Raw genomic sequence first — 6,427 nt, forward strand, 5'->3', positions numbered from 1 at the left:
GGGGGCAACACTGAGGGTTGCGATCCGTTGCCGGACATGGAAAAAGACAAAAAAAAAAAAAAAAAAAAAAAAAGTTAGGCCAGATAAAGCCTAAAGGACCAGTTTCATCATAGCACATCCCTGACTCACGTACCTGGAATAGCTCCTGCTCCCTAGAGCATAAAAGCCAACCCATAGCTTACCATCAAGGCTCTCTGTAAACAAACCCAATGTGTGGTTTTAGCTTCCTACTATACAAATCCTCTACTCCAAACTAATAGTCTACTCACTGCTCCCCAAACATAACTAACTTGTGCTTCCCTGCCTGTTTTACCTCTGCTCATGAGGTTCGAGATGTCCTTTCTCCTTCTCCTGCTTATCCAAATTTTCCCCACTCTTCAAGCCCCACTCTCAGGATTCACAAGTGAAGCTACCTCTGACCACACAATTTAAAGGGATTTGGGTCCTACTGCTATCACAATCAACATGGGACCAATATTCCATTGTTGGAACCCAGCATTGCCTTACTTAAAGAATTCAAAGAACAATATTTTTATAATTTCTTAGGGGCTAAATATCTTGAGCAGAAAGGCAAAAAGATAAACATTGCATTCAAGTCTATTCTATAAGGCCAGATTCTGCCTCCAAAGTGTAAGCTGCCATTAATTTAGTTAGAATTTAGGAACAAATACAAACACCAAAATCACCTTTCTAAAGTAATGGGTACTGCTCAACATTTCTTTCAGAACCTGGAAATCCTTTGAAGATTGTGGGTTCTCAGGACAGATGGAGAGTAAGTCTTAAAAGGCAGGGCAACCTGTATATTCCCCAGGAAATCTATAAACCACAAATATTCTTTTTAATCCAGTAGTTTTCAAATTTTATTTTTGGTAATTGAGCACTATTTTTTAAAAAAATTTTTTTTTACATGGAATCTTAATGTGTAACTCTATAAACCACAAATATTCTTTTTAATCCAGTAGTTTTCAAATTTTATTTTTGGTAATTGAACACTATTTTTAAAAAAAATTTTTTTTTACATGGAATCTTAATGTGTAATAATTTTTTTTTACATGGAATCTTAATGTGTAACGCAGGTTGTAGTAAATTTACTCTGATTAAATCAGGGCAACAGGTCAGGCACACCACTGGGTTGGTCTTGCTATTGTCCCATTACCCCAAAGTGATTTTTGCATCCTTTCCCTGGAAAGCTGAGTCTCTAAAAAGCATTTTATTGCTGGTCTAGTCCAACCCTGCTACCCAGTCTACATCTCTGATGATTGTTCACCCGCATGTATTTAAAAATAAGATTTTAGATATCCTGCTTAGCTGAGTCTGTGCTGATGTTACATTATAACCATCATCAAAATGAAGAACTAGAGGCTGTGCAAATAGAAATCCACCTGGGATGCTCAGAGCAGGAACCTTCAACAGATAGAAACATTGGCCATGTGTGCCAAAGTACTGGGAGAGCAGTGAGGGGTGCGGCCCTGTGGAAGCTTTGGGTCAGAGCCACCAGCCGGGTTAAGGCGGGTGGGAGGAGTTCTCCAGAGAGCACCCCGGAAAATGGGATTGGGCTCTTTGGCAGCATTTTATTCCTTACAATTGCTTCAAGCCTCAGGGCTGCTGGCTGCTTGAACTGTTGTTTTAATTAAAACATTTACCCTAAGTGACAGGATCAATATAATGAAAAGTTATGAAGTCAAAGGGTATAGAATACTAAAAATGTGTTTCATATATTACCATCTGGTCACCAACACCCCTCCCAGGTCTCTCTCTTCTTTAATGAAGTCCAAGACTTCAATAGGTGAGACAGTCCAGGATCACAAAATATGTGTGTTGTTCTTTGCATGGCAAAGGGAGCTTAGGAGGGAATACATGTTTAAATGCCAACGTGAGAAGAGGATTCCTTGTGCCAGGTTCCACATCCAAATGAACCGAGGAAAGTGGTACATGACAGCTAACCACGGAGGTAGCCTAGTGGGAAAATTTAACTTTCTCCTTATTGTTTTCCAGAGCCTCTTGCTGTAACCACAGGCAGGGTTCAACTACCGTCCCACTCCCACCCCTGAGTTAGGTGTTACTGCCTTCCAATAAGCCCTCAAAGGCCCCAAGGCTGTGAGATAGAAGGATAGAGACAAGGCAACTCTTTATAATAAAAAGGGATTCACTTAAAAATGTACTGCATTTAAATACAATATGTAAGGAAGTATAAGATTCTATACTTTATTGAAAGAATGTGGCTGCTGGAGCTGAATTAGGAAAAACAACAAAGTTGGATTTTTGTAGACACGGGTAAAAAGCTACAGGGTGCCAAATGGGAGCATGAGTATCAGAAATCATGGAAGAAAATGGTGCTTCTGAGAAAACTCCTGGCAAACCCTCAGAACACAGAATTCAGGCAGTCAAACTGAACCATGAAACAAATACATCCACCTAAAACCACTTTCCTTCCTCTGAATTANTGTGGCTGCTGGAGCTGAATTAGGAAAAACAACAAAGTTGGATTTTTGTAGACACAGGTAAAAAGCTACAGGGTGCCAAATGGGAGCATGTGTATCAGAAATCACGGAAGAAAATGGTGCTTCTGAGAAAACTCCTGGCAAACCCTCAGAACACAGAATTCAGGCAGTCAAACTGAACCATGAAACAAATACATCCACCTAAAACCACTTTCCTTCCTCTGAATTATGCTGAAAGTAGTAGCATTGTTCCAAGTATGGATGGTTTGTTATTTAATGGGCAGCAACAAGGGGCCGGCCTAGGTGGTTTCACGTCGTCAGGGCATGAATATGAGTCATTTGGGCACCTTGCTGCATAATCTCCTTGCTGGACATAAACAGTGTGCAATTTCTGTCCCCAACAGAACACAGTGTAATGTGTCTTTAGTGGGATGAAGTCACACCAGTGGAGGCCCTGAAAGCAGGGGGCTCTGGGTGGTAATGATCAGAATCGAATTTAGTCTCCCCCACTTTTGCCACTTCTACGTTATCCTAAATTCACCTCCTTTAAGAAGTCTTCTGGTTCAATCTCGGGTTTCGGCCACCAAAAAAACCCAACGCAAAAAACAAAAACAGAAAAAGAAGACGTTTTCTACCCAATGGCTGAAGTCACTCCAATCTGCCCTGCAGTCTGTCTAGGTGTGAAGCTCAGAAGGAAGACATTTGCTTTCTCTCTCTCTCTCTTTTTTTCCAATAGTAAATATTTATTTTTTTATATATACAAAAATATTTTACCAGGAGTATGTAATCTCACAGATCGAACATTTCAATAATATCATGTAAAAGATGCTTTCTCTTCAAGAGCCATAAAATCCTCCTGAGGAGAGAAACAATTAAAAAAAATTTTTTTTAAATTTGCATGTACATTTAGGATAATGGAATCTTAGAATTGGAAGGAATTTCAGAAGACATTTAGACCACCACCTATCACAAACTTGGCATTGAGCTATACATGAGGCTTGTGAAGTACTAACAGATAAACAGTAAAACTTCATGCCTTCAATCCTATTATTTCAAATTTTGCAATATTGCATAAGAGACACAGAGGATAAAAAGAAACATAAGCCCATGCTATTTATAATATTGAAAATAAATATATAATCAAAGAGCTCTGGGATCAAAGGAGAAATGCAAAATCATATTGCATAATTTCTAGAAAATTCTGATATTGAAAATAGACACGTCAGAACCTCAGGGATATAGGTAAGCAGCGTTCAAAGGAAGTTAATAGTATTAAATACCTATGTTAATAAATATTAAAATAAATGAATTAAATATGCAACTAAGAAGTAGGAAAATAACAACATGAATGGAAAGAAAGCAGAAGAAAGAAATTGATAAATAACAATTCTATAAAAAATAATTATATTTTCCTAAACAAAAAATTACTGAGAAGAGTGGCTTTTTTATAGTTTTTCAGATCTCTTTGATATCTGGCTTAATAGAGGACAGTTGGATTTTCACCTGCTTCTGCATTTAATCTCTTATGATGCTACACACACTATGGCCTGTGGAAACCACTGTTTATTTGTGAGAGAAACTAAGGGAATGAAGTAAGTAATTTCTCAGTATTATTAATGAAAATAAATTTAATCTTGTTTAACTCCTTGAGAGGACCTCAGAAAAGGGGGACTCTAGGACCACACTATGAGACTTGATGTTCTAGGAAAACATAATTTACATAAAAAAATCGAATCTACCAACAAAAACAACTGCAGACCCATCTCACTTATGAATATCGGTGCAAAAACCTTAAATAGAATTTTAGTAAATAGGACCCAACAGCATATTAAGCAAACCTCATGATCAAGTGAGATTCATTCCAGAATGCAAGCATGTAGCAATATTAGGATATCTATTAATGTATTTCATCATATTAATAGATCTAAGCATGCGACAAAATTAAAAACCCATTCCTGATAGAAGCACTCAATAAAATAGCAACCAATGTAGATCTAGTGTTCTAGAGCAATATGGGGAGACTACAGTCAACAACAAATTACTGTATAACTTCAAGTAGCTAGTTGAGAGGATTTTGAATGTTCCCAACACCTCAAATGTTTGAGGTGATGAACATGCTAAGTACCCTGATAAGATCATTGTACAATGTATAAGTGCACTCAAATATCACATCATACTCCATAAATCTATACAATTATCATGGGTCAATTAAGAAAAAATAAATTGAAAAAAAATAGGAACCAATGGATACTTCCTTAAAATGATAAAATACAAAAATTATGATGTTATTTCCTTAAGATGAATTTCTGTACATAAATTTTATATATAATATAGATATAGATACAGATATATCTTAACCCCCAGACCAGCATCTTACTTAATGGAAACACTTAAAGACTTTCCCACTAAAATCAGATATAAGACAAGGGAGACCACAATCACCATTATGATTTAACTTGATAGTGGAGGCGTTAAGTCAATGCTATTAGACAAGAGAAAGCAACTAGAGGCATAAGCATGGGAAAAGAGGGATAAACCATCTCTATTTGGTACAATCCAAGAGAATTGACAGAAAAGCTAGAAATAATTAGAGAATTTAGTTAAGAAGCAGGTAATTCTGTCTTTTCCCACCACTTACTTGACATGCCACATTTGTTTGTTCTTTGTTTCCATTAGTCTATTTTCTGTTTGTAGACCAGTATCACAGTGTTAATTACACAGCTTTACAATATGCTTTGATTGGGTTAGGGTAATCTTAGCCTTTTCTTCCTTTTCCAAATTGTCTTGATTATTTTCTCTTGCACGTTTTCTCTCTCTCTCTCTTTTTTTTTTTTTTTGTCCTTTTTGAGACCGGCCGCACGGTGCTCAGCCAGTGAGCGCACCAGCCATCCCTATATAGGATCCGAACCTGAGGCGGGAGCGCCGCTGCACTCCCAGCGCCGCACTCTCCCGAGTGCGCCACGGCTGGGCCCCACATTTTCTCTTTGATATGAAACTTAGGACCAAATTGTGAAGTTCCACTAAGAAAAGCCTTTTGACATTTTAATCAGGAAGGCACTGAATTTATGTATTTATTTGCCAGGAGAATTGACATCTCTACACCATAAGACTTCCTATTGTGTAGTCTGCACCATCCCTGACCACCCTATTTTACTTTTTTGATTTTTTTTTATTGATTATACATATTCATACGTCAGCACCTGTGCCCAAGATGTAATGATCAGATCAATACTATCAGCATGCCCACCACCTCCGACTGCAGTTATTCCATGTCCTCCACCCAACCTCTCTCCACCCCCTCCCTGAACTCCACCCGAGCAACCCTATTTTAAATGGTAACCCCTCCCATACTCTCCATTCCCCTCTCCTGCTTTATTTTTCTCCATAGCACTTGTCTCCCTCTAACACACTTTATATATTACTTATGTATTTTGTTTATTGTCTGCTTCCCTTTACTAGCAGCAGGTACCTTTATCTGTTTTGTTTACTGCTGTAAATAGCACTTAATAGGCACTCAACAAATATTTGATGATGAATTAATGAATACATTTGGGTCTTATTTCATTCCTTAAATAATATTATAGTTTTCTCCGTGTAAGATTTTTTAATTTCTTGAAGATTTGTTCCTACTTATGTTTGTCGTTGCTACTGTAAAGAGAATTTTTTTCCATTTAACTTTCTTTTTTTTAAAAAAAAAAAAAGATGACCGGTAAGAGGATCTCAACCCTTGGCTTGGTGTTCTCAGCACCACGCTCAGCCAGTGAGCAAACCGACCATCCCTATATAGGATCCGAACCCATGGCCTTGGCGTTATCAGCACCGCACTCTACCGATTGAGCCACGGGCCAGCCTCCATTTAACTTTCTAATTGATTGAAATTAGAAAATCTAATAGTTTCTCACTTGATTTTCTTGGATTTTCTAGAAAGGCAACCACATAATTTGCAAATGTCTTTTTCTTTTTAATATTTATACCTGAAATCTTTC

Source organism: Galeopterus variegatus, unplaced genomic scaffold (genome assembly GCF_000696425.1).
Source record: "Galeopterus variegatus unplaced genomic scaffold, G_variegatus-3.0.2 Scaffold845, whole genome shotgun sequence".
Lineage (NCBI taxonomy): Eukaryota > Metazoa > Chordata > Mammalia > Dermoptera > Cynocephalidae > Galeopterus > Galeopterus variegatus.